We start from the raw sequence: 27,854 nt of genomic DNA, 5'->3' as shown, positions 1-27,854 counted from the left end.
TCACATCACCAGAGGCTTCTTCTCTGGAGCCTTTGTGGGGGCCTTGTCACCTTCAGGAACTGGAGCGTGAGCTGGAGGCAGAGGTGCTACTGCAGCCATGGCCTTGGTTTGAGCCTTGGCCTTGGATTTTGGCTAGCAGAGCCTGAGATCCTTGGCGATGCAGGCATGAGCACATTTTCCAAGCTTGGTGTAGGTGATATAGGCAAGTCGACTGAACTTGTAGCCGCCACCCTTTGGGATCTTGGGCTTGACCTCCTTGGGCTTTACAAAGGCTTTGATAGACTCAGCGCATGAACTCATGGCCTTAGCATTGTTGGCTTGCATCTTCTTCAGGCCCTTCTTGTTGTGCTTCTTGGCAAAGTGCATGTTCCTCAGGAACTTGATATCCACTCCCTTAAGAGATTCATATTTTTGTGATTGGGGTTTCTTGATGGTGTTTCTGTGCCATTTTTGGGACTTGTTGTGAGTGGTGTGGTTCTTGGACCATGTCTGTATTGAAACCTGCAGTTTCCAAATACCTGGGACCAGAAGAGAAAATGGATACAGGATTTTTGGTTGACAGTTTTTTCTGTTGAGCACTTTGAATATGTTATCCCACTGCCTTCTGGATTCCATTGTTTCTGCTCTTAAGTCAGCTATTAATGTTATTGTGGTTCTTCGTTTCCTGATACTTCCATTACACATATGTGGTGTGCTTAATGGTGTCCCACTTTTCTCTGAGACTCTGTTCATTTTTCCTCATTTTTCCCCCTCTCCATTATTCAGGTTATATATTCTCCACCAATCTATCTTCAAGTTTTGCTAATTCTTTCTTCTGTCAGCTCAAGCCTACTGTTGAGCCCCTTCAATGAAATTTTCATTTCAGTTACTAGACTTTTCAGCTCCAGAATTTTCATTTATAAAATAATTCCTCTTTTAATTGATATTCTCTATTTGATATGGCAATGGCATCATACCTTTCTTTACTTTTTCAAACATGGTTTCCCTGAATTTTTTTAAATAGTAAGTTTTGGTTCTGCATTTTTTTCTTGTGTACAGGTCATATTTGCCTGTTTCTTTGCATATTTTGTAATTTTTTGTTAGAAAGTGGACATGTTAGATAAAATATTGCAGCACCTCTTGCTACTGGTCTCCCACCCCCCCAACCCCAGGGCTTGTTCTTGTTATTTGCTTGTTTGTTTATTTAATGACTGATTGGATTACTTAAGTGAAGGCTATTTCCTCCTATAGTGTTAAATCTCTGATGTTGGTTCCTCAGGAAGGCACAGATATAGGTATACCCACAGTTACCTTTATTAATCTCTTACCTACTATCCTCCTGCCTATTCTTAGCAGTCAGTGTAATTCTTTTATAAGGTAAGGAAAATCATTTCACTCCTCTGCTCAATACCCTCCAATCATTTCCTCACTCAGAGTGAAAGGCAAGATCCTAGCCATTGGCTAAAAGACCCCAACCCTTCCAGGCCTTATTGTTTTTCTAACTTCATCTCATCATCCTATACTACTCACCTCACTTACTTTGTATTAGCCACACTGCCTAGGTTTTCTTTGCATACTCTAGGTGTATTAGTTCACTATTGCTGCTGTAGCAAGCAATTTTGCAACAAATTTGGTGATTTAAAACAACAGAAATTTATCGTGTTACAGTTTTGGAGGTCAGAAGTCCAAATGAGTCAGCAGGGCTGTATTCCTTCTGGACTCTCTAGGAGAGAATCTGTTTCCTTGCTTTTACTAGCTCTAGAAGCTGCCTGTATTCCTTAACTCATGGCCCATTCCTCCATATTTAAGGCCAGCAGTGTAGCATCTTTAAATAGCTCACACCTGTCTCCCTCTCATTTACTGTCTTCCTTTTCCCCTCTTTCCTTCACTCGCCTTTCCTTCTATTATCACATCTTCGCTGACTCTAACCCCCTTGTTCCCTCTTATAAGGATTGTTTTGATAACATTGGACCAACCCAGACAATCCAGGAAAATCTCCTCATCTCAAAGAGAAAGGATTTCAGCTACAGCATAATGTTTTACTTTTTTATTAGTTCCTCCATTCATTTTTTAAAAAGCAAGATATGAAGCAAATAAGGTAAAATAATTTCTGTTTTATCTTGCTGATGATACATCGGTGTTGCATTATTCTTGTACTTACATGTTTGAACTGTTTCAAAATTGAATTAGGAAAATTAAAGAAAAAAAAGGAAATTGGAAGCTCTGTGTGTACATGTATGTCAATCTTTGTTGTCCAGTGTCCTGGTGGGCTGCATTGTGGTATAATGAAGTTTCTCTTGCCTTTCAACAGCAGGCCCTGATACTAGTAGATACAGCCTCTCTCAGAGTACATTTGTTGGCACCAAAGGTGACACTCCTCCTTCCTGCTGGTGTGCTGTTGGTGGTGAGCAGTCTAGTGCTGGTGTTCTTTTATAGCTCCTGACAGGTCTGGCTGCCTCCACCATCACCCTCTTTATCTTTTCTCCACATGGCATCCAGAATAATCCTTTAGAATGGACTTCAGATGTGCTCGGATCCTTTCAGTGACTTCTCATCTCTCTTGGAATCCAATTTCATAATAATCTTCAAACTCTACTGAATCTGGCCCCCACAAGCTTTTCCTGCCTCATCCCTGCTTTTCCCTGCATCGCTGTATGTCTGGCACTCACTGGCTTTTCTGATGTTCCTCAGTAAGCCTTGCATGCTCCTGTCTCACAGACTTTGTACTTGGTGCCTGGAACTCTTGTCCCCAAATCCTGGTAGCGCCCTCACTTCATTCAAATCTCTGCTGTTGTGACATCTCCTCTGAGATCCTGCCCTGATCCCCTCTCCAAAACAGAATCCTGCCACTCTATCCCATTATCCTACTTCAGTTTTCTTTGAGCATCACCTGTACTTTTAATATATATTTCTTAATATATTTGTTTATTGCCTGTCTTTTCTGCGAGAATGCCAGCTCCATGAGATTAGGGATTTTGCCTGTCTGGTTCACTGTTGAATTCCCTAAAACAGTATCTCATATAAAGTTGTATTCAATAAATATTTATTGAATAAATGATTGAGAGCAGGGCAGAGGAAAGTGTCAGAGGGCTATGTGGTTGGATACTTTCTCTTTCTGCCTTTAACACCAGGCCTCCTTGCTTTATTTGTTGCCTCTTGTCTTGTGCATACAGTACAGGGTGTTTTATCTCTGGAAAATAACTGGGGGCTGGAGGAGGGAGGTCTCTTGGCTGCTCAGGGTGGGGAAGGAGACCCATATGCATAGATCAAATCACTCTCTTCACACACTTCTGTTCCCAGTTCATATCTCCCCCAGCCCTTCTCCCCCTTGTCATTCCAGGTCCTCCTAGGTTCTGTGTGGCAAATTGACTCACTCTGTGACCTCTGTATTTACCCACCTCTGTTGTACTTTTCTAAGCTCCATCTTCTTTCCATTCTGCAAAAATCCACAGAAATTGGTCTGTTCTACCATTTTCTTTGACTTTGTGGGTTTGTACATTTTCTATTCTTCATTATTATTTCAGCAGGACTTTTTTTTTTTAGTTTTCCTTTTTCTGACTTTATTGAGGCATAATTGACAAATAAAATTGTATATATTTAAATTGTACAACATGATGATTTGATATAGATACACATTATGACAATCAAGTTAATTAGCACATCTAGCACATCACATAGTTACTTTGTTTTGGTGGTGAGAACACTTAAAGTCTATTCTCTTAGGAAATTTCAAGTATACAATATAGTATTATTATTATTATTTTTTAATTTATTTATTTTTAATTAGTTTCAGGTGCACAAGACAAAGCAAAACTTAGACGTTTATCATTTATATCCCTCACACTGTGTGAACCCCCCTCCCCCTATCCACTATCCCTCTGTACGTTCCCCAAATTAATTTTCAAACCCCCATGACGATCTTGTGGTTACCGACTATTTTTCAAAACCTCTCACCTTCCCCTTATCCCCACCCCCCCGCCCCTCTAGCAACCCTCTGTTTTTCCTCCATGTTTCCAAAACTGTCTCTGATTAGTTCATTCACTTATTCTTTTCTTTAGATTCCGCATATAAGTGAGATCATATGGTATTTGTCTTTCTCTTTCTGACTTATTTCACTTAAAATAATGTTCTCTAGGTCCATCCATGTTGTTGCAAATGGTAAGATTTCTTTCTTCTTTATGGCTGCGTAATACTCCATTGTATAAATGTACCACAGTTTCTTAATCCAGTCATCTACTGATGGGCATTTTGGTTGTTTCCAGGTCTTGGCTATTGTGTATAGTGCTGCAATAAACATAGGAGTGCATAAAGATTTTTGAATTGGAGTTTTGGATTTCTCCGGATAGATACCTAGGAGTGGGATTGCTGGATCATAAGGTAGTTCCATTTTCAGATTTTTGAGATACCTCCAAACTGTTTTCCATAGTGGCTGCACCAATCTGCATTCCCACCAACAGTGCACCAGCGTTCCCTTTTCTCCACATCCACGCCAGCACTTGTTGTTTGTTGACTTATTGATGATAGCCATCCTGACTGGGGTGAGGTGGTATCTCATTGTGGTTTTTATTTGCATTTTTCTGATGGTTAGTGAGGTTGAACATTTCTTCATATGTCTGTTTGCCATCTGTGTGTCCTTTTTAGAAAAATGTCTCTTCATGTCCTCTGCCCATTTATTTTTTTATTTTTATTTTTTTTAATTAAATTTATTGCGGTGACAATTGTCAGTAAAATTACATAGATTTCAGGTGCACAATTCTGCATCACATCATCTATAAATCCCATTGTGTGTTCTTCACCCAGATTCAGTTCTCCTTCCATCACCATATATTCGATCCCCCCCACCCTCATCTCCCACCCCCCACCCCCCACCCCCGTTACCCTCTGGCAACCACCAAACTATTGTCCGTGTCCACGAGTTTCTGTTTTCCATTTGTTTGTCCTGTTCCCTTGCTGCCTTTGGTTTATATACCACATATCAGTGAAATCACACAGTTCTCTGCTTTTTCTGTCTGACTTGTTTCGCTCAGCATTACTCTCTCAAGATCCATCCATGTTGTCACAAATGTTCCTATATCATCTTTTCTTACCGCCGAATAGTATTCCATTGTGTATATATACCACAACTTCTTTATCCATTCATCTATCGAAGGACATTTTGGTTGTTTCCATGTCTTGGCCACCGTAAACAAAGCTGCAATGAACATTGGAGCACACGTGTCTTTATCTCTAAATGTTTTCAGATTTTTTGGGTAGATACCCAGGAGAGGGATTGCTGGGTCATATGGCAATTCTATTCGTAATTCTTTGAGAAACCTCCACACTGCCTTCCATAATGGCTGCACCAGTCTGCATTCCCACCAACAGTGTATGAGGGTTCCTTTTTCTCCACAGCCTCTCCAACATTTGTTACTATTTGTCTTGTTGATGATAGCCATTCTGACTGGGGTGAGGTGATATCTCATTGTGGTTTTGATTTGCATTTCTCTGATGATTAGTGATGTTGGGCATTTTTTCATATGTCTATTTGCCATTTGTATGTCCTCTTAGGAGAAATGTCTCTTCAAGTCCTCTGCCCATTTTTCAATTGGGTTGTTTGTTTTTTTGTTGTTGAGTTGCATGAGTTCCTTGTATATTCTGGATACTAGCCCCTTATCGGAGGCACTGTTTGCAAAAATCTTCTCCCATTCAGTTGGTGGCCTCTTTATTTTGTCAATGGTTTCTTTTGCTGTGCAGAAGCTTTTAAGTTTCATATAGTCCCATTCGTTTATTTTAGCTTTTACTTCCATTGCCTTTGGAGTCAAGTTCATAAAATGCTCTTTGAACCCAAGGTCCATAAGTTTAGTACCTATGTTTTCTTCTATGCAGTTTATTGTGTCAGGTCTTATGCTTAAGTCTTTGATCCATTTTGAATTAACTTTGGTACATGGTGACAAATAGCAGTCCAGTTTCATTCTTTTGCACGTGGCTATCCAATTCTCCCAGCACCATTTATTGAAGAGGCTGTCTTTGCTCCATTGTATGTTTTTAGCTTCTTTGTCAAAAATTATCTGTCCATATTTATGTGGTTTTATTTCTGGGTTCTCAATTCTATTCCATTGGTCTATGTGTCTGTTTTTCTGCCAATACCATGCTGTTTTGATTATTGTAGCCCTGTAGTACAAGCCAAAGTCAGGAAGTGTGATACCTCCAGTATTGTTCTTTTTCCTTAAGATTGCTTTGGCTATTCGGGGTCTTTTGTGGTTCCAAACAAATCTGATGATTTTTTGTTCTATTTCTTTAAAATATGCCATTGGGATTTTGATGGGGATTGCATTGAATCTGTATATTGCTTTGGGTAATATGGCCATTTTAACTATGTTGATTCTTCCAATCCATGAGCACAGAATATCTTTCCATTTCTTTGTGTCTTCTTCAATTTCTTTCAAAAATGTCTTATAGTTTTCAGCATATAGGTCTTTCACATCCTTGGTTAAGTTTATTCCTAGGTATTTTATTCTTTTTGCTGCAATTGCAAAAGGAATTGTTTTTTGTATTTCTTTTTCTGAGATTTCATTGTTAGTATATAGGAAGGCAATGGACTTTTGTGCGTTGATTTTGTAGCCGGCAACTTGACTGTATTCGTTGATTGTTTCTAATAGCTTTTTGGTGGAGTCTCTAGGGTTTTCTATATATAGCATCATGTCATCTGCAAAGAGTGATAATTTAACTTCTTCATTCCCAATTTGGATGCCTTTTATTTCTTTCTCTTGCCTGATTGCTCTGGCAAGGACTTCCAAAACTATGTTGAAAAGCAGAGGTGATAGGGGACATCCCTGTCGTGTTCCTGAACGTAGAGCAAAGGGCTTCAGTTTTTCTCCATTAATTATGAGATTAGCAGAGGGCTTGTCATATATGGCCTTTATTATGTTAAGGTATTTTCCTTCTATACCCATTTTATTAAGTGTTTTAATCATAAATGGATGTTGTATCTTGTCAAATGCTTTTTCTGCATCAATTGATATAATCATATGATTTTTGTCCTTTATTTTGTTTATGTGATGTATCACATTGATGGACTTGCGGATGTTGAACAATCCCGGGGATGAACCACACTTGGTCGAGATGAATAATCTTTTTAATGCATTGTTGTATTCGATTTGCTAGAATTTTTTTTAGGACTTTTGCATCTGTATTCATCAGAGATGTTGGTCTTTAGTTGTCTTTTTTTGTGTTGTCCTTACCAGGTTTTGGTATCAGGGTAATGTTGGCCTCATAAAATGAGTTAGGGAATACTGTCTCTTTTTCAATTTTTTGGAAGAATTTGAGTATGATTGGTATTAGATCCTCTTTGAAAGTTTGATAGAATTCACTAGTGAAGCCATCTGGTCCCGGACTTTTGCTTTTGGGAAGGTTTTGGATGACTGATTCAATTTTGTTACTGGTGATCGGTCTGTTTAGATTTTCCAGTTCTTCATGGTTCAGCCTTGGAAGGCTATATGTTTCTAAGAACTTGTCCATTTCTTCTAGGTTATTGAATTTGGTGGCATATAGTCCTTCATAGTATTCTTGGATGATCCTTTGTATTTCTGTGGTGTCTGTGATAACTTCCCCTTTTTCATTTCTGATTTTGTTAATTAGTGTCTTCTCTCTTTTTATCTTAGTGAGCCTAGCCAAGGGTTTGTCAATTTTGTTAATCTTTTCAAAGAACCATCTCTTTGTCACATTAATTTTTTCTATCGTCTTTTTGTTCTCTATTTCACTTAGTTCTGCTCTGATTTTTGTTATTTCCTTTCTTCTGCTGACCGTTGGGTTTCACTTGTTCTTCTTTTTCTAGTTCTTTAAGGTGTAACATGAGGTTATTTATTTGGGATTTTTCTTGTTTCTTGAGATAGGCTTATAATGATATAAATTTCCCTCTTAAAACTGCTTTTGCTGCATTCCAAAAATTTTGGTAAGATGTATTTTCATTGTCACTTGTTTCTATGTATGTTTCGATCTCTCCTCTAATTTCTTCTTTGACCCAGTCGTTCTTTAAAAGTATGTGGTTTAATCTCCATGTATTTGTGTTTTTTCCGGCTTTCTTTTTGCAGTTGATATCCAATTTCAAAGCCTTGTGATCAGAGAATATGCTTGGTATGATTTCAATTTTCTTAAGTTTGCTGAGGCTGATTTTATGTCCCAATATATGGTCTATCCTTGAGAATGTTCCATGTACACTAGAAAAGAATGTATAGTCTGATGTTTTAGGATGAAGTGCTATATATATATGTTAATTATGTTCATTTCATCTAATGTGCCATTTAGGGCTGCTATTTCGTTATTTATTTTCTGTTTGGATGATCTATCCATAGCTGTCAATGATGTATTTAAGTCCCCTAGTATAATTGTGTTTTCGTCAATTTTTCCCTTTAGTTCTGTTAGTAGTTGCTTGGTGTATTTCGGTGCTCTCTGTTTGGGGGCATAAATATTTATGACTGTTATGTCTTCTTGTTGTATAGTCCCCTTTACCATTATGAAATGTCCATCTTTGTATCTTGTTACCTTTTTCAGCCTGAAGTCTGTTTCATCTGATATCATTACGGCTACACCTGATTTTCTCTGGGTATCATTTGCTTGTAGTGTCAATATCCACGCTTTCACTTTGAGTCTATGCTTGTCCTTGTGGCTGAGATGTGTCTCTTGGAGACAGCATATGGTTGGGTTTAGTTGTTTGATCCAATGTGCTACTCTGTGCCTTTTTATTGGTGAGTTCAGTCCATTTACATTTAGGGTGATTATTGATGTGAGGATTTCCTGTCATTCTATCTTTAGTTTTCTGGTAAGGCTGTGTCTCCATTGTTTCTTTGCCTTTTTGTTGTTGTCTATTATTCCTGTGTGGTGGTATTCTACGATGTTTCCCTCTGTTTCTTTTTTTATTACAGTATATATTTCAGTTCTGGATTTTTTTTGAGTGGTTACCCTTAAGTTTATGTAAAAGAAAATTTGATATTTAGAGTATTCCATTTTCTTCAGCACGCTTACTCTCTCCATTCTCATATTCCTGTTCAGGCCTTTACTCTCCCCATTTTTGTGCTTTGGTTGCCACAAATTGTCCTTGTTGATGGTGGTCGAATTGCCTCCTTTAGTATTTCTTGTAGTGCAGGTCTTGTATTAGAAAATTCCCTCAGCTTCTGTATGTCTGGAAAGGTCTTTTTTCCTCCTTCATATCTAAAGGATATCTTTGCTGGATATATTATTCTTGGCTCATAATTTCTCTCTTTTAATAGTTTGAATATTTGATTCCACTCCCTCCTGACTTGTAGAGTTTCTGCTGAAAAATCTGATGATAATCTAATGGGCTTTCCTTTGCAGGTTACTGTCTTCTTTTCCCTGGCTGCCTTGAGGATTCTTTCTTTGTCATTGATTTTAGACAGCTTCAATACAATGTGTCTTGGAGACGACTTGTTGGGATTGAGGTGATTAGGTGTTCTGTCTGTTTCTTGGTTTCGAGGATCCAGTTCTGTCCACAAATTTGGGAAGTTCTCATCAACAATTTGTTTGAATATATTCTCTGTTCCCTTCTCTCTTTCATCTCCTTCTGGTATGCCCCTTATTCTTATGTTGCTCTTTCTGATGGAGTCAGAAAGTTCTTGTAGAGTTCTTTCATTTCTTTTAAGTCTCAAGTGTCTTCTTCCATCCGTGTAATTTCCAGGTTTCTATCTTCAATGTCACTGATTCTTTCCTCCATCTGGTCAACTCTACTACCTAAGCTGGTTATTTTATTCTTGATTTCTTCTATTGAGTTCTTAATCTCCAGAAATTCTATTTGGTTCTTTTTAAAAATTTCAATCTCTTTCGTAAAATGCTCATGTTGTTCTTTGATTGTGTTTCTGAGTTCATTAAACTGCCTTTCTGTGTTTTCTTGCATCTCGTTGAGCTTTTTCAAAACTGCAGTCTTGAATTCTCTGTCATTTAAGTCACATATTTCCATATGTTTAATTTCCTTTTCTGGAGACTTTTCACTTTCTTTCTGAGCTGTCTTGTTTCTTTAGTTATTCATGGCAATTACTGATTTATTATTTCTCTTCGTAGACATTTACAGAGTGCCTTCTGCACCAGGTTGATAGGAAGAGGTCTTTCTTTTGTTTTCCATTACTTGTTGGTAGAGTGTTTTATTTTTCTCTGACTGCAGCCTTTTAGTTCTCTCTCACACAGTAGTGCTATATTTTCTCTGCACTATTCCAGCTTCTCACACAATGGCGGGATTCCCTGGGTGACGGGCTTATCCTCTGTTAATAGTTCATCTGGGTCACAGGGCGCAGTGTCCCGTTGGGTATGTGGAGAGCTTTTGAAGTTCCAAAGCTCTTCCCACACCAGATTTAGAGCCCGTATGTTTCAGCAGTTCTGTTTTCTCCTGCAGAGATCTGCCCAGATAGGTGGGGCCAGGGGTGGGGTGAGTTGTGAGATGTGGCCCAGAACAATGGCAGCGACCACCACCATAGTCGGTCCTGCTTCCACAGCTCCCTCCCCTTTGCCCGAACTGGTTGGGCTGCGAATCTGTGTCTGTGGTCCACAGTTCTCAGATCAGCAAATATTCTGTTCTTTTGATCTGACACTGCTACTGTTCCGCTTCTAGCACCGGGCAGGTGGGGGCGGAGCGAGTTCTAGGAGTGTACGGAGGGGGCGGCTAGTCTCAGTGCCTAAGGCTTCTGTTCTCTGCTTGGCTGTGAGGGCTTAAACCACCATTTTTAGCCTTATTTCTCAGTCTTTGCTCCAAGGTCTCTGCTGTGAGCATTGGGTTCAGCCGTTCCCCTCAGCCCTGTGGGCCATAAGCGGAGCCCTACTAGTCTGAGTTCTTTCCTCTCCCGCAGCTGCGATTGTTCCAGGATGCAGTGAGCTCGGAGCACTAAGCTAGGTCTGTGTCCTGCACCCTTGCGGCTCCATCTCCGCACCTCTCCTTTCCCTCCTCCCCTACTTTTGTGATTCTCCCACCTTTAGGTGAATTCAGTAGTGGACCTCTTCATGTTGCCTGTCTGCTGTGCAGGGAGTCCTTTGTGGAGTTATTGTTGTTATATTAGTTGTAAATTCCAGGGGAGGTTTACAGAGGCTCACCTCACGCTGCCATTTTGATGACTTACCTTACTTTTTTAGGTAACTCCATCCCTAATGTTATTACATTTTACTTTAAAATTTGGAAAGGACATAAAAGTGGTTATTTTTAAAAAATTACTGTAATTATATCTTTGTATTTTTGTGTATTATTTGAGAGTCAAGTTTGGTGATTTGAAATTGAGTGTAAGACTCAGACAATTTAGACAGATTAACTTATATCATTTACAAAAATAAAGTTCATTTCTTTTAGATTTATCATAGTCTCATGTCTTTTTAACATGCTCCAGTTGACTATAATGGGTATTTTTTTTTTTTTTTTTTGATACTCAAAACACAGTCTGGCCAGTGAGATTTCTTTGTTTTGTTTAGCAGTACCTCAAACATTTTAGAAAACATTTGCTGGCAAATAAAACTAACCTGGGCCTATCTTAATTGTCCCCATCCTCAACATGGGGTCAGTAACTTTCCAAGAATTTCTAACCCTTGTTTGTGGGGAAGAGTAATAGTGACCAAGATCTAGGCCTTGGGATTTTCTATAAGTACAAACTGTAGACAGGTATTAAGGGAACTAGGGGACTGACCAGTGTTCCTGTTAGTGACAAAATTGGAATCCCTTTAAAGTGCGTGAGTTCATATTGATGTTTCTCCAGCTTCAATTTTACTAAGTCATTCTTTATTTTGTTCTAATGCTAACATATTTTTAAAATTAAAAGTTATCCTTCTTGAACACACAAACATTTTTTAAAATTTCGTCTTCCAAAATAAATTTAGTTTGTGTCAGTTAAGTATCTTTGATTACCTTCCTAGAACGTGACTTTTTCAAAGCCAACAGCCATTTCTAAGACCTTGAGACCCTCAAAGTCAATTTTTAAAGTTCAGTTAATCACAACACATTTACACAAATCACACAGCTTCAAGTCACAGCTCATTGGCAGAAGGTACTCTTGTCTGTAAAAGTGGAGGGTTTAACTGACACATACTCAAACAAAATTACGCAGTCAACAGTGATAATATTCAATGAGAGTTGTCATTAAAATGAAATTTTCATGTAATTGGTCTCTCCTTTGTGGTCTATGGGAACAATTCAATCTCTGAAATGTAAAGCTTTTTTCAGCTTCTCTCTTCCTCTTCCTTCTTAATTGAGGAAGACTCCCAGTTATTTTATGCTATAGACAAATCCCTAATTGCAGAATCCTTGGCTACATTTGGGGGTGGGAGGGCTGATCTGACACCCATACCTGCGATTCCTCCTGTGTTTAATTTTTCATGTAGGCCATGTGTCTCCACTCTGGCCGTTAACCTTGCTCCCAAGCCTGTATTTTTGAGCCAATGCTTTACTTGCATTTTTAATCTGATTCTACACCTAGAGCAACAGATCCTCAGGACTGTGTGAGAGATATCCACTGTGCTGAATTTTCTAGAAGCCCCTAGAATTCCTGGGCAGCCAGATGTCAATGCCTCCATTAGGCTGTCCTGACATCTGGAGAACATTGTCCTTCTTACTTTCATATAATTTTCCAAATACCGTCATACTGCCCCTGCCATGAAGTTGCAGTGGACACACAATACTTTGAATTGCTTTATGTCAGAAATGCCCTGCCCCCAGATTTTTAAGAAAGAAAAACTTTGCTTTATTAAAGGACACAGTTGTATCATTGGGCCAGCCAGTTGCCAGTGGGGACATCAGCATCAGCTTCTTGGAGGCCCTCTCTTCCTACTCTGAGTGCAGCAGCCTGCAGGTCATATGCTCACCAAGTGTGAAGAGTGCCTGTGGTTATGCTCTATGTCTTTTGCTGCCAGCTGCTGCTTGACACAGGCCAGAGAGGCTGCCAGCCAAAGTCCTGGGCATCACTCCTCTATGTGATTCCTCTGCTAACAATGGATTCTCACACTCCTGGTTCTGAACAGAAAGATCTCAGAATGACCAGAACATTCATCTCCTGGCATCCATAAAGCTTATACTTCCTACATAGTGCCCAATGTCCGAACCTAAACTCCTGGCTTTCTCCTTTCTCCAGGTTGGTTCTCTCCTAGTGACCCTTGGGATGAAATAGTATCATCTTCCATCTGGCTGTGCAAATCAAAGACCTGGAAGGCATCCTGATGCCCCCTGCAGCCCATCTCCACAGTGTGTTGGCCTTTTTCCCTGGATAGCGCTCAAATATTCCTCCTGCTCCACTTCAACCGCACTCCCTTGGCCATGTCCCCATGATCTCAGACCTGGCCCCACACGACAACCTTTCTACAGACCTTCTCTCAGCCATTCCTTCCTCAGTGGTTACTGTGAAGCCATGTGCTGGGTGGTGTAAGGTTCCCAGGCCCCCAGCAGTAAACTCATGGCTCAGATTTTGTAGAATGTAGAGATTGACAACAAATAAATTCTTCTGTCAGGTGGAGATGGTGCTGTACGAAGAATAAAACAGAAGAAGGGTGATGCGAGACAGTAGTATGTTGGATCCTGTTTGATCTCAGTTGGCAGGGGGACCAAGGTAACATTTGAAGAGAGAACTGGGACAGGGAAGGAGTCAGCCAGCTAAGCTCTAGTATGAGAGAGTGCTGGAGACTGGAATAGCAGATGAAAGGCACAGGGTAGAAGCAAACCTAGCTTGCTCAGGAATTGGGGGATGCCAGTGTTAACCTACAAATAGAAAAACAAAGTGACTGGCAACAGGCACGTATAGACCAAAAATAGAGTAGCTGTTCAGGAAGCACTGATTCAGGCAGAAACCTAAATTGTGTTCCAATTAGGAGACAAAAGCAAGGGGTATTTATGAGAAAGGGAAGGGAGGGGCAGCTGGATGGCTCAGTTCGTTGGAGCACAAGCTCTGAACAGGGTTGCCAGTTCGATTCCCACATGGGCCAGTGAGCTGCGCCCTCCACAACTAGATTGAAGACAACGAACTGCCACTGAGCAGCCAGAGGGTTAGAGTTCCTAACAACAAGGTTGCTGGTTCAATTTCTGCATGGGATGGTGGCCTGCATCCCCTGCAACTACAGATTAAAAACGGCGACTGGACTTGGAGTTGACCACGCCCTCCACAACTAGATTGAAGGACAATGACTTGGAGCTGATGGGCCCTGGAAAAACACACTGTTCCCCAATATTCTACAATAAAAAATAAATAAATAAATAAATACATTTTTAAAAAAGGGAAGGGGGAGACACTAGGGATGCAGGCTCAAAGAAGAATGACTGTATGAGGACACAGACAAAAGGTGGTCATCTGCAAACCAAGGAAAGAGGCCTTAGAAGAAACTAACCCTGCTGACATCTTGACCTTGGACTTCAAGCCTCCAGAACTGTGAGAAAACAAATGTCTGTTGCTTAAGCCACCCAGTCTGTAGTATTTTGTTATGGCAGTCCTAGCACACTAATAAAGACAATAATAGGCAGTTGTTCGTAAGCATTTGAACTAACAAAATAAGATACTTTTTTTTTTTTTTTTTTTTTTTAGGCTACAGTGTGAAGCACAAGTAGAATGGACCAATGATCTTACAGTTTCACCCTTGCTTCCAGGATATTTGGAGGGAAAGAGCACCCCCTGTGAACCCTTTGAGAAACTGGATCTGGTTTACTGTCATTACCCAGGTGCCTACTGGTGAACTATGGACCATACGTCCCAGTTTTCACCTGTAGTAGATCAATTATGCCTATTAATTCTTTTTAGTGCCTATGTTGAATTTGAAATAGGTCCTCATTTATATGATAGGTTACACGGTAAGGTGGGGTAATGTCCCTCTCTACAGGAAACCTCTTTCAGCTGGGATTAGAAAACCAAGCAAGTTTCTCAGTATGATTTGCTGAAGGAGAAATGGAGCCAAGTGTCAGTGGCTCTGTGGCAAGCTCATACCAAAAACACACAAGTAAGCAAACAAAAAAAGAGCAAGATTTAGTACATTGTTATTGGCCTTTGTCCTACATACAAATGCACACACCATCGGCCTAGAAACCCTCTGCCATCCCGAAGTCTAAGTGCAGAGGGTTGCATCCATGCCTGACCTCTCTTCCTCCATATTCCCTCATAGGGTTTCTAAAGGACCTTAGCTTTTGTGATCTCTCCCATTAAGCCTGCTTTTTACAGGAATTCATTTTAATTGGTTCCAACTGCATGAATACATGTGGGGCTAGGGAGGAGATCCCACAATGTAATGGACATGCTTCCCTCCATTTCCTGTCTCTGCACAGAGAGGAGAAAGCTATTTCCCCCTCTCCCAGGTAAATTTGCTTGTAGGCAGAACTGAATGCAAATTAAAATTTAAAAGAGTAGCTATAAAGAGAGTAGATACTACATTTTCTCACCCCCAAATAATAATAATAATAATAATAACGTGAGGTGATGGACGTGTTAACCTTAATGTGGTAATCATTTTGCAATATATACATGTAGCTAGTCATCATGCTGTACACCTTAAACTTACACAACATCGTATGTCAATTATAGCTCAGTAAAGCTGGAATCATAAAAGACAGCTAGAATAAGGAAGGTGGCCAGCAAGCAACAGATGCTCAAGGAAAAAATAAATCTTAAAAAAAAAAAGGGGAAGGGAAACAATTTCATCAACAGAAAGAAGACATTTTTGTTGGTGCAGATAAGCTAACATAGTGACACTAATTCTAAACAATGATTTTAATTTTCAGTCCTAGTAGTCATCAGTCCAGTAGTCATAATATCTTTCTTGTTATCTTTGCAAACAGTTCTTTGGGACTTGATGTTGCTTTAATCCCAGCCCAAATGTTATTTTGACCTGTTTTAACATTCCAAGCATTTGAGGTATAAGACCTGCAAGGCAGTTCCTCTTGGATGGCAGCTCTGACACCATTTTAAAGTGTCTCCATGTATATAATTTTTTTACACCAGTGAGTTCCAGGAGCACAGAAACAGAGAGGAGAATGTAAGAGGTGAGGCCAGAGGGGGGTGGGGGCTCTATAGACCCTGGAAAGAACTTTGGATGGGATTCCAAGTGAGATAGGAGGTACTGGGGGTGTTGGAGTATAGTCTTGTTGTGTCTTAAATGTACCATTCGGATTGCTAGTGAGAATGGACCATAGAGGGAGGGTGAAAGCAGGGAAGTTAGGGTTCTATTGTATTTTCCCAGGAGGGAAAGGCTGGTGGGTTGTACTGTACTTGAAAGGTGGCAGGGGTGGTGAGAAGCAATTGGATTCTGGATGTATCCACCTGAGCTTCCATCCAAACTAAGTCCATCATCCAGCCAGGGTAAACTTTTAAAACGTAAAAAATAAAAACTGAATCATGCTATATTGCTTCCTCATTTAAACTGGTTAGGAGATTGTGTGAGGATTCCCAGCCACACCCCAACCACAGGCAGCCACAGTCAACTCTAGCCCTGTTGCCTGGGTATGTGGGGCTGTATAGCTAGGTCTTTCCATTTTTCAAGAGAAGCGGAAATTTGAAATTGTTATGTGAAATCTTCCACTTTACACCCTTTAAAATAATAGAGTTCAAATGAAACATGACATTGAGAGTTTGACCTCTGCTCATTGGAAGCAACTGCAAAGTTTGCTGAATGGAAAAAGTGATAGAATGAATGGGTATAAAAAGAAAAAATATCCCTGAAGCTTAGGTAATTTTAACATTACCATTGATCTTCAAACTTTTCCCCCTGGACAAAGCTGAGCAAAAATACATAACAGTGGTAGTTATGAGGGTATGGGATAATGGGGAGGAAGGTGGAGGGCAAATCCCCAGGGGAAATAGGGATGCTTCAGATTCTCTGCTGTGGGTGGTCTTAAAGGGGGCTATGACAACAACATCATGGCACTGTGTTGTAATCATGGGGACTGTCTGTGGAGGGAAGGATGAGCACAGGGAGAGCAAATAACTCTGAGGGAGTATTGGATTTGCAGCTTTGACTTTGAAATGATGCTGTTCAGAAGATTCTCTTGTTCCCAGACATGATCAAGAGTTAGACATTTTGCTCATTGCGAAACCAATATTAAAGCATCCACAGTGTTTTCACTAGCAATTTAAAACTATTTTATCAGTTTCAACTACATTTTCATTTAATAACATTATGCTACACGTGGAGGAGGACAAGTGATGTCTCAGTTTTAGAGAGGCTAGGTTGGGTGGCCACCATCCATAGCCGATTTCAAGATGTGGAGATGTGGCAGTAAGACAAAAGCTTGGGAGTTAGACTCCTGGATGTAGTGGTTGTATGATTTGAGCATATCATTTAATACATACTATGAGACTCAAGGTTTGCTTTTAAGGATGAAATAAACATACAGCTTTTCAGCAGGGTGCCTGTGTGCTTGTATGTACTCAATAAATGGTAACAGGCACACAATTATTTTCACATAATTGGCATATTTACAACAAAGACTATTACCAGAATTTCCAGCTTCTACTTTGATTTCCCATTGATACTTTAATATTCTATAAACAATACATTGCTGGGCATCAAAATATCAACTGCTCAGCCTACAATTCACTCTGTCCTTGAATATTTATAGGACTAAGAAGAGTTTTAGGACTGGTTGTGAATGGCAGCTGCTCACATTGTATGATTAAAGGGCCATGAGGAGGTTTGTCTAAGAACACCTTTCTGGAACCCTCATACACTGTTGGTGGGAATGCAGATTGGTGCAGTCGCTATGGAAGGCAGTGTGGAGGTTCCTCAAAAAATTATGAATAGAATTACCATATGACCCAGCAATCCCTCTCCTGGGTATCTACCCCAAAAATCTGAAAACATTTATACATAAAGACACGTGTGCTCCAATGTTCATTGCAGCTTTATTTATGGTGGCGAAGACATGGAAACAACCAAAATGTCCTTTGATAGATGAATGGATAAAGAAGTTGTGGTATATATACACAATGGAATACTATTCGGCGGTAAGAAAAGATGATATAGGAACATTTGTGACAACATGGATGGATCTTGAGAGTGTAATGCTGAGCGAAATAAGTCAGACAGAAAAAGCAGAGAACCATGTGATTTCACTGATATGTGGTATATAAACCAAAAACAACAAAAGAACAAGACAAACAAATGAGAAACAAAAACTCATAGACACAGACAATAGTTTAGTGGTTACCAGAGGGTAAGGGGGGAGAGGGGTGGGAGATGAAGGTAAGGGGGATCAAATATATGGTGATGGAAGGAGAACTGACTCTGGGTGATGAACACACAATGGGATTTATAGATGATGTAATACAGAATTGTACACCTGAAATCTATGTAACTTTACTAACAATTGTCACCCCAATAAACTTTAATTAAAAAAAGAACACCTTTCCAATAAGCTTACTGATTACTAGGTCAGAATGGGGGATTAATCTATTGAACTTAGTTTCATGTTAATTAATCTGCTTGGATTAAATTTTATAGCCATCTAGTGTGAATGATCTTATTAGGACTTTTTCTAAAAAGGGAAGGGATAGGGAAAAATGAGTGAAGTGTGTAGGAAAAGTGAGATCAATTGAGATGTTAGGATGGTCAATGCAAACTTTGCTGACCATTCATCCTGAGTAGTCTGGTATGAGAAATTCCTTGCTCACGGGCCTCTGAATTTAAATCTGGAAATGTCTAACCTGTATCTGCAGGCATATAATGTACTGAGAGGTACAGTCTCTGAACCTGTACCTCTCAGTACATTATATGCCTGCAGATATAGGCATCTTATTTATGTGTTGTGGTTTTTGTTTTCAGGTTAAAGTTACCACTCACCACTATCTCTATAAAAATGTAGATTGGTATAATGTTTCTGAAAAACAATTTGGTGATATGTTCAAGAACCTTGAAATATTCTTTCACACATATACATTCAACTTCTAGGAACCTCTTCCAAAGAAATAATCAGAAATTCTGAAAAAGATGTAAAAAATGTTCATATTGGTGTATATTATTTGTAGACACAAAAAAAGAAAGAAAGAAAATAACATGATGTCTAACAGTAGGAGAACATTTAAACAAATTATGGCACATCCATGAAATAATATCCAGCATTTAAAAATATGTCATAAAGAATTCTTGATGACTTGAGGAACTGTTTATAATATGTCAAGTGAAACAAAAGAGGTTACAAAGCAGCATGCAGTGTCATCTATGTTGAGAGGGCTGTTATTGCAGGCACTGGGCTTGGTGCTGGGTCCATATCCAGGATGGGCACGTGGGGTGGCCAAATTTAAATACGGCTGACATGACTGGAGTGAGCATTTACTGTTCTTACCTAAGGAGTGTTCCTTTGCCTTCATTTGGTCGTAGAAAACCTCTTTCCTCTGAGGAGCCCACTACATGAGAGTGAGGACAGGACTCGGCTGTGATTAATTACAGGACACCTTCTTCCTGCTTTGGTGATTGGATCTTGGGTGAACACGTGGTCAGCCCAGTTCAGAGTTTTCCCAGGACCTTAGGAAAGATACACTCTTCCATTGAGGCTGCTAAACTGATGGCAGAATGGGAGGCTAGAGCAACTGGGGGCCATGAGTGCCCTATGGAGAGGCCCCGACTGGGCATAGAGAAGAGACAGACAGACAGGAATATGACACTTTGGTTAAAAACCTGGCTTTAGACCTGCCTAAAGCTGTATCCAACCCTTGAAATTCACAGATAAGGTAAGCCAAGAGATTCCCTTTTCAGCATCGGTTTGAGTTGTGTCTTACCATTTGGCAAGTCCTTGGGACTCTGGGATTTTAGATGCTTAGTTGTTGACTATTTGTGATTGGCTGCTAAAATGGACAAATGCAGTATCAGTTTGCACTAATGAAAATTTCATGTCTAGGAAATGACAAACCTACTAAGTAGTGAAAACCATTCAAGGCATTGTGCTGGGTTTGGGGCACCAGCCTCTAAGGAGGGGGCTGGTCAGCCAGAATATTTAGAAAAGAGTGGTCAGAATGATGAGGGGACTCAAGGCCACAGCACATGAAAAATGGTTGAAAGAACCATAGCTGTCCAGTTTGGAGAAGGAAAGTAGCAGGAAAGCTGCCCTTAGATAAGATTCACGTGGAAGAGGACAGCAGCCTGCTCTGCACACATGGGAGAACTGCGCGGGGTGATGGAAAGAAGCCTGCTACGATCCACATCTCAGCTCACTGCAAGACCCAGCTTTCTAAAACCCAGCATAGTCCACAGGGGCTGCCCAGGAACGCAGTGAGTTTGAGGAGAGTTGGAAAACCATTTGGCAAGAATGCAGTAGAGATATTTTCTGAGACTAGTTTAACCTTCACGGCACTTCCCCATAATGTTCTAAAGTTCTACAACAATGTTGAGCTATCTGCTCTCGCTTTAATTGAGATTAGTTGGTTGCTAGCAGAGAACAAGTTGCCTGCTTAACATTTTTGGCCTAATCAAGGGTTGGCCTTGATTCTAAATGTTTTTTTCTTTTTTTTAATCATTCCTTCAGTGGCCAAGCAAATCGAAGGGAGGGTCTTGACCAAAACATTGAAATAAAATAATAATGAGTTGGAGTTTCTACCATTTCTCATAGCCCTTGTACTTTCAAATCACACTTGGCTGTTTGGGCTTTCCTGTGTTTTTGGTGGGTGAGGTGGGCTTGACCAGAGATTTCACCTGGAAAGGCAGGATGAAGCTAGCGGGGACTGTGGCAGCCTTAAAACATTCCGTTTTATAAATGGGAATCCTCTTTTCCATGTGCTGACAGTCAGATACTCCTGTGGGAAATTTGAGCCTGGTGAGGGTGCAGAATTTGTCTGATTCACGGCTATGATTCCAGGTTCTCGCTCAGAGCCTGGCACATGGTAGGACCTCAACAAGTATTTGGTGAATGAAAGCAGGAAAGGTCCTAAGAGGCCTTTGACATCATCTAGTCTGTAATCTCATCTTCTAGATGAGATATGGTACCTCAAAGTAGTAAAGTGACTTGCCTACTTTTGCATACCTAGCTAACAGCAGAGCTGGGTTTCCTGATACTCAGTTTTCTCCTTTTCACTACAAGTCTTAAATGGAATGGTGCAATTTTTAAGTATTGCTTCCTGCATCAGCCATCTGCTTCTTGGTATGTCTGAATCTGGCTTCAGTCCTTAAAGGCAGAAATGATCTGGGCTATGGGAGTCAGTAGCAGCCATCCCAGGAGCCTGTTTAGTGTCTTTAGAGCCTGGCATCATGTGGGCTACATACTTAGCTCCTCAAACCATCTTTCTCTTCTCTTTGAGAAATGATTATTGGTAGCGGTGGGGTGGGGTGAGGGGATGCAATCTAAATAAACCAGGCAGGAGAGGGAAAAGTTTTCCTGTGTAGAGAACACTGAGACTGAGATACCTGTGGGCCAGGAGCAGGGACTTCCAGACCCTACTTCCTGGAAGAACCTCCAGGGAGGTGGCAGATCCCAGAAAAAGACAAAGCAAATAGAATTACAGGCAGCCACAAGAAGGACTTCTGTACCCAAGGCACAGGCAGTGAGTGGCAAGGCGCTGCATCTCAGGTGGCCACATAGATGATGACAATAAATATCACAGCAGAAACATGTGTTGCATCTGCCCCAGTATTTCTATAAACCCCAGAATGGTGCTAAAATTTGGGGAGAGGGTATACCCAAAGAATGAGGTTAAGCTTCCGACCATCTCTGCAAAATGGAAGCTTGGGATCAGAAATTACACTGAATTATAGGAAATAAAACTATAATTATTGCACATTTAGGTGTGGATTGGAATTCATGTTCCCTACACAATAAAAAGGATACAATGGCATTTTAGGGAAAATATACTAAAGATGGTACATACATGTGTATATTCAGAAGGGGTGTGGTCTTGTGGTCTTGCTAGTGGAGTTTCTTGCTTTCAATTTATTAAAAAGAAAAAAAAGCAACATCTGTGAGCACAATAAAATGAGGTATGCCTGTATTCATGTAGCACTTTATACATCAAGTATTTAATTAAGCCAATACTATCTGACGGCCAACTTATAATTCAAACAAAATTAAACAGAATATCTGCTCCTTGAGTCTTGTGGCTTGAACTGGACCAAGCAGAGAACTATCTGAGGGTGAAGTCCAGAATCCAAGACCTAATGTCCTGCTGTGTGTCCCCAACTCTCCAGATGAAACAGTTTTAAAGGACATTAAGGGCAGCTTCCAAGGGGCATTGCTTTATTGATAGAAACATGCTGTCGGGTACAAACTCTTGTCTTCACTCCTGTGTGAACACATCTTAGGGGCGTATAAACCTCAGCACCACCGAGTCATTCGTTCAGAAGAAATGAGTTGAGACCTTCTGTGTGGCAGAAAGAAGACTTGTGAGGTTTTGGGGCAGGTTAGTAGAGTGGGCATGGTTCCTTTCTGCTGTTCTCCCATCTATGAGAGGCAGCTCTACTGCTGAGTGACTTAGTTTGCAAAAGTCCTCCTACATCCAATAAATTCCCCCTTTCAAAACTTTTCCATTTTAATGTGTAACATTGTGTATTGATTTAGGTATACAGCTAAAGAATTTTTATATATGGATACACTCCTGTAACCATGCCCAGATCAAAATATAGAACATTTTGTACCCACCCCTCCCCCTGTCCTGAAGGTTCTCTTTTGCCTCTTTCCATCTGGAACCACCCAGAGTTAACCACTGTTACAATTTCTATTAAAATCAATTAGCTTCTTCTGGTTTGGAACTTCACATAAATAAAATCATACATTATTTTTCTTTTCCACTTATCTTCTGTCACTCAAATAAGCTTCTGTGACATTTATCCATGTTGTGTGTACTTGCAGTTTTAAAAAATTTTAAACTGCTGTGTAGTCTTCCATAATATGAGTGTACCACAAGTTATTTATTCTTTACCCACAGATGGACATTTGGGTTGTTTCCAGGTTTTTATTTTTAATACCAATGAATGAACTGGTATGGAGATGCTTGTACTTACCTTTTGGCCAACATCTGCACTTATTGCTCCAACTCTCCTGGGAATGGAATTGCTGGCTATGCAAGTTCTAGCTTTTCCACATCCTTGTGAATATTTAGAATTGTCATTCTTTTTAATTTTCGCTCTTCCAGTGGATATGCTATTTCATAATGGTTTTAACTTACATTTCTCTAATGAGTTGAGTAACTTTTCATGTGCTTATTGGCTGTTCAGTTTTTTTTTTTTTGTAAAGTACCTTTAAAGTAGTTTGACAACTTTTTATGGAATACCTTTCCTTAAAGCAAGCTAGATTTGAGGGGGTTATGTTCTCTACAAAAAAACGATCTCCAGCTAAGATGGGGTGATACACAGGTATATGATTCTGTATAAGTCAGTTTTCTATCAGAAAAGCAGAACTTTTGTAAGTGACATGGAACCAGGACTCATAGGCAATAGGGAGAAACTTCTGGAAGGCCACTGAATCTAGGTCTGGTAGGCCTGGCAGGTAGGGAGGAAAACTGGCCTTGAAGTTGAGGAGAGCAAGGACAGATACAGACAGAGGGACAACCTGGAGTCCATGAAGACAAAGAAACTGTCTGTCTTTTTCCCCTTCAACTTTGACGATGCAGGTAACCTGTAGAAGAGGCTGGCACCCTTTGTCAGAGGGTTGCACATGCCCCCACCTGAACAGGAACAAGGGGACAAAGGGAGGACAGGTCAGGGATGTGTGCTGGCTTCACAGTTCCTGGCGCCCCATGCTACCCTGCAGCGGGCCAATCATTTTTTGACTTCCTCTTTCTGCATTGCACACAACTTTCTCTTGTGGCATCTCTAACCTGAAACCCCACTGGAAGAGAATTCTGGGAAGCACAGATTCAGCATGGCTAAGTTGACATGGTACAAAGTCACTAGAGAGCTTGTCCCTGCTGGTACGAAGAGAAAATAACTAAAGGAAGCTAATATTTATTGAGTATATTTTGGAGCAGTTTCTGTCCTAAATAATTAACCTATTGATAATTTAGGGAGCTGGCTAGACTGTGTGTCAGAAAGCAATGGAATAGGGTGAGGCTGATGTGGCTACTTTACATCCAGCTGCTGGTCATTGCAGCAGAGAGGGAAGCACCAAAGTTCAAGGCAAGGCTCATCAAGCCCTGAGATGCTCTGCCAGGGTGTGGGTTAACTTGGGGGCCACTGGACACCAGAAGAGGCAGAAGTTGTGAACTGCTGTGGCCTTAACAGACTGCGAAGATTTATTATAATATTTGTAAATGACTTGAAATTAATGTGTCATTGTTCAAGAATTGTTCCATCATTTTTGTTAACCGATGTATAGATACCATACATAAATGTATCTGGATAGATAATCTTTGAGGCAATCATTATTTTTTTTCTTGCTGTATTTTTCCTGTTCCTTTACCCACTCCTTTTCAAGGAGAGAGCAGATACTGTGGTTTTGTTTTGCCCAAGGAGAATATTTCAGCAAGGTTGAAAGCAGAAGTTGCCTGATAAAACCATTTTCCTTTCTGTCGCTTGTGATTTTAAACCTAAACCCATAGAAGGAGGAGAGTGGTTTTTGGTTCCCAGAGAGGGTATATGTATGTAGATGGGGACATGGCCAACCTCACAACAGATTCTGTGTTGTAGGAATTATTATCTCCAGTTTACAGATTGAACACTTGGACAGTCTGATGATGCAGCGTAATGTGATGAAACATGCCCATGACATCTTTGAGGCACATGGGACAGATCCCTCTCTCCCGAGCTTAGCTTATCCATGGATTCTAGTCCTATGTATTTATCCAGACTTGGGCTCTCACTCCCCCAACAGAACCACGCAATGCCAGCTTCTCTTTCTCATTTCCTTCTCTCTACTTCTTATTTAAATTAAAAGGTACAAAGGATAGAAAGGATCATTTTGGATAGCTTAAGTTTCATCTAAATATTATGCACACGATTCAAACAAAAGAATTATATTCTCTGATTCACATTCATCTTGTGGTCAGTTGGGGCCGTTAGGATTTTTTTTTTTCAACATTTGCTTATGTTTGCCCTTTCTACTTTTGTCTTCTTAGATGATTGACTTTCTTCTATGAACTAAGTATAGTCAGGATATAATTGACTCTAGGTAAACTGCAATGGATTCATACTGAGAAAGAATTTTTCTCATGTCCTACTCCTTGAAACCAATTTCAGTTGATTTCCACTCAATTCAATGATGTTTTTTAATGTGTCTATCCTAATATTAGACTCCACTCATTCCCCAAATATCTCTTGAGTCCTTAGTGAGTGTCAGGCACAATTCTGTGTGCTTGGGATACACATTCTCCACTGTTCTGAGCAAAACAAAGTCCTGCTCTTCTGGACTTCACTCTGGGCCCTTGGAGTGAAACTGATAGATTAGGAACAGAGTCAAGCTGACATATAATTGGTCTAAATTTACAGAAGGCAAACATATAACTAAATGCCTCCAACTCTCCCATTGCTGTGAGAGTGTGTGTGTGTGTGTGTGTGTGTGTGTGTGTGTGTGGAGGGGTGTGGGAGAGAACAACTGAAATGGAAAACAAATACAGGGAGGACAGAGTGGTAAATGCAGGGAGAGTTTCCTCTCATAGCTATTTTCTAAGACTAGAAATAGAGATATGTAGTTTCTAGTTATAATTAGGGAAGACAACAAGAAAAGGAAGTGCAAGATTAATTAAGATTCATCATAAGTGTTAAAATTGAGGTTACGATTTTAAAATTCAGTTCTCAATTTAAAGGAGTTAAATTATACACAAGGAAATTATGCACAAGTGAAATAGAAGAACAAATTGTTTTGTGGTCTTGGAAAAACCATTTTCTTCTTCACTGTCCCTGGGCAGTTTCCGGTTTAGAATGAAAAAGCTATTTCTCTTTTGACTCCAAGAGGGTAAGAACACAGTTTCTCTAACTTGATAGCATGTGAACTGCTATTAGTGCGGCACACATTTTTGTACATTAAATATAAACTCAGTGTATACTTGTCAGATTCAGATAACCTGTAGTAGGCACTTTCACCTCACTCCTCATTTAAAAAAGTTTAAAAACAGATTCAAAGCTGTTCCTCTAGTCTAAATGCTCCTCTATTAGCCTAGGACCTGGGCATTCTCCACTGGGCAGGCAGTGTCTGGCATAGAGCAGACGCTGTCAGTTGTTGCTGGGCTGAGCTGAATGAACTGGATGTCAAAGCTGCTGTAGATAGGTGGCAGTATGGTTCAACTCCCTGCTTTATATGCAGCCAGTTGGGAATTTTACACCCTTCTCTTTGTGGTCTGGGGACAAGTTACTGACTCTTTCATCACCTCAACTTTCTCACCTGTAAAATGGGAAAGTGATAGTTGTGACAGTTATTGTGAGGATTAAATAAAACAATCTATGTACCTAGTACTGAGCTTGGTGCATTGCTCTCAATAAGTGGTAGTTATTATATCACATAGGAGCACTGACTAAATTCTACGTAACAATTACTATGATAGTTGAGGAGAACTAAGGGCTTTTTAAAGGAAACTGAATTAAACCAACATTTCACCAACTAAAAAGTTACTGACAAATTAATCAAAGATTTCAAAAGATTCTCTTCTCTCATATTCTCGAAGTATGAGCCGGTCAACTTTTGGGGGGCACAGGTTGAAAACGATTACCCCTTTAATAAGCCATACCTCTGTTAGACTCTGCCTGCAAGTTAGTATATTTTGGCAGAGGGGAATTGTCTAGTTTTCGTGACTGTAATAAAATTGAGTTAAATGCCCATATGCTATAGCAGTAACCAAACCCCTATTAAACATTGTTAGGTTGCCTGATGTCAGCGCTAGTCCTTCTGGAGGACAAAATGCAAGCTATGCTGTCTGCCTTCGGAGGAGGAGAAATATAGATTCTTCAAAGAGAAAGAGTCCTAGCGAGAAGAATCCATCTGACCTTCCAGGGTACATCCATTGCCCTAATAAAGGGCGGGGATGCTAAGGGTGTGACCTCGTGGGGTCTGGAGGAGCCCTGCGTGGCTGGCTCACTGAAGATTCACCCGTCCCACTAAGTGTCTTGCAGCCTTACTGTGCGTATCGGGGCTGTTGCCCGAAGGCCCGCTGCGCATTGGGCTCACGCAGCCCGCGAGGTATCCGATGCAATGAACACGCAGGGCGGCTCTCCCGAGACAGTCCCTAGCCGGCGTAGGCGAGCGGGCTCCTGCAGCCGGAGGTTTCTCGGCACTTGGAGTTCCCCGTCCGGCCGGCGGTGGGCGCGCGCCCTGAACCCGCTATCGTGTACGCAGCCGGTGGGTCCCGCGGAGCCTTACGGTCCCGCGGCCTCCTGCCCCCAGCTCCGTGCCTGCAGAGGCCTGCCTGTGCAGTCTGTGCGTGCGGGATCTGCCCACCCCCTGCCAGCTCGGAGGCCCCCAGCGGCCTGGCCGCACGCCGGGTCCCTGCCGCGGAGGGGGATGGGGAGGGAGGAGAGACGAGGAGTTGGAGACAGACACTGCCTCCGCGAGCAGTTACGGCTGGAGACAGACGGCGGCGGGAGGCGGGACAATCCCCCCTCCGGCGACGGGAGGCGGGACACCTCGCTCGGCGGCCGCTGCACAGTCTACCCCTTTTTCCCCCTCCCGTGGGCTGCGGGTCGGGCCTGGAGGGACAGGCAGACGAGGGCGGCTGGCCCTGCCTGCCCCGCGCGCTACCGCGGCTGGCCGGGGATCCCCCTGCAAACCGGGGAGGAGCCGCCGCGGCCGCCGCCGCCAGACAGGCTGCGAGTCCCTGGGAAAGTGAAAGGGGGGCGGGGAGCGCAGGGCAGGCTCGTGTGTAAGGTCCCCGGCTCTTAAAGAGACCCGGCACGCCGCCCCGCGCTCCCCGCCGGCCAGCTGCGTGCTCCCCGCCGGGGCGGCCCCGCACCCCCGCCCCTCCCCCGCTGCCGGCAGGACCGGGTGGCCCCGCGAGCTGCACTGCGGGCAGTCCCCAGCCTCCGTTCCGGAGGGGCGGCCGCAG

General features: G+C 41.3%; 1 protein-coding gene and 1 pseudogene across 7 annotated transcripts in view; one reads left to right on the top strand and one right to left on the bottom strand.

The window, feature by feature from the left end:
• Window positions 1–26,971, bottom strand: LOC148758394 (large ribosomal subunit protein eL29 pseudogene; annotated as a pseudogene).
• The window catches only part of LDLRAD4 (low density lipoprotein receptor class A domain containing 4), a 612,879-nt gene continuing 611,844 nt past the window's right edge, over window positions 26,820–27,854 (top strand). For 2 of the 7 annotated variants that reach the window (XR_016021123.1, XR_016021124.1), the window contains exon 1: window positions 26,820–27,854. The gene's annotated coding sequence lies outside the window, so the exon portion shown is untranslated. The other 5 variants (XM_074340421.2, XM_074340417.2, XM_074340426.2 and 2 more) reach the window with 3 other exon arrangements.

The sequence above is a fragment of the Rhinolophus sinicus genome, chromosome 4 (assembly GCF_057876585.1).
Source record: "Rhinolophus sinicus isolate RSI-liver-muscle chromosome 4, RSI-T2T, whole genome shotgun sequence".
Classification (NCBI taxonomy): Eukaryota; Metazoa; Chordata; class Mammalia; order Chiroptera; family Rhinolophidae; genus Rhinolophus; species Rhinolophus sinicus.
This window is presented reverse-complemented; position numbering and strand designations above follow the sequence as displayed.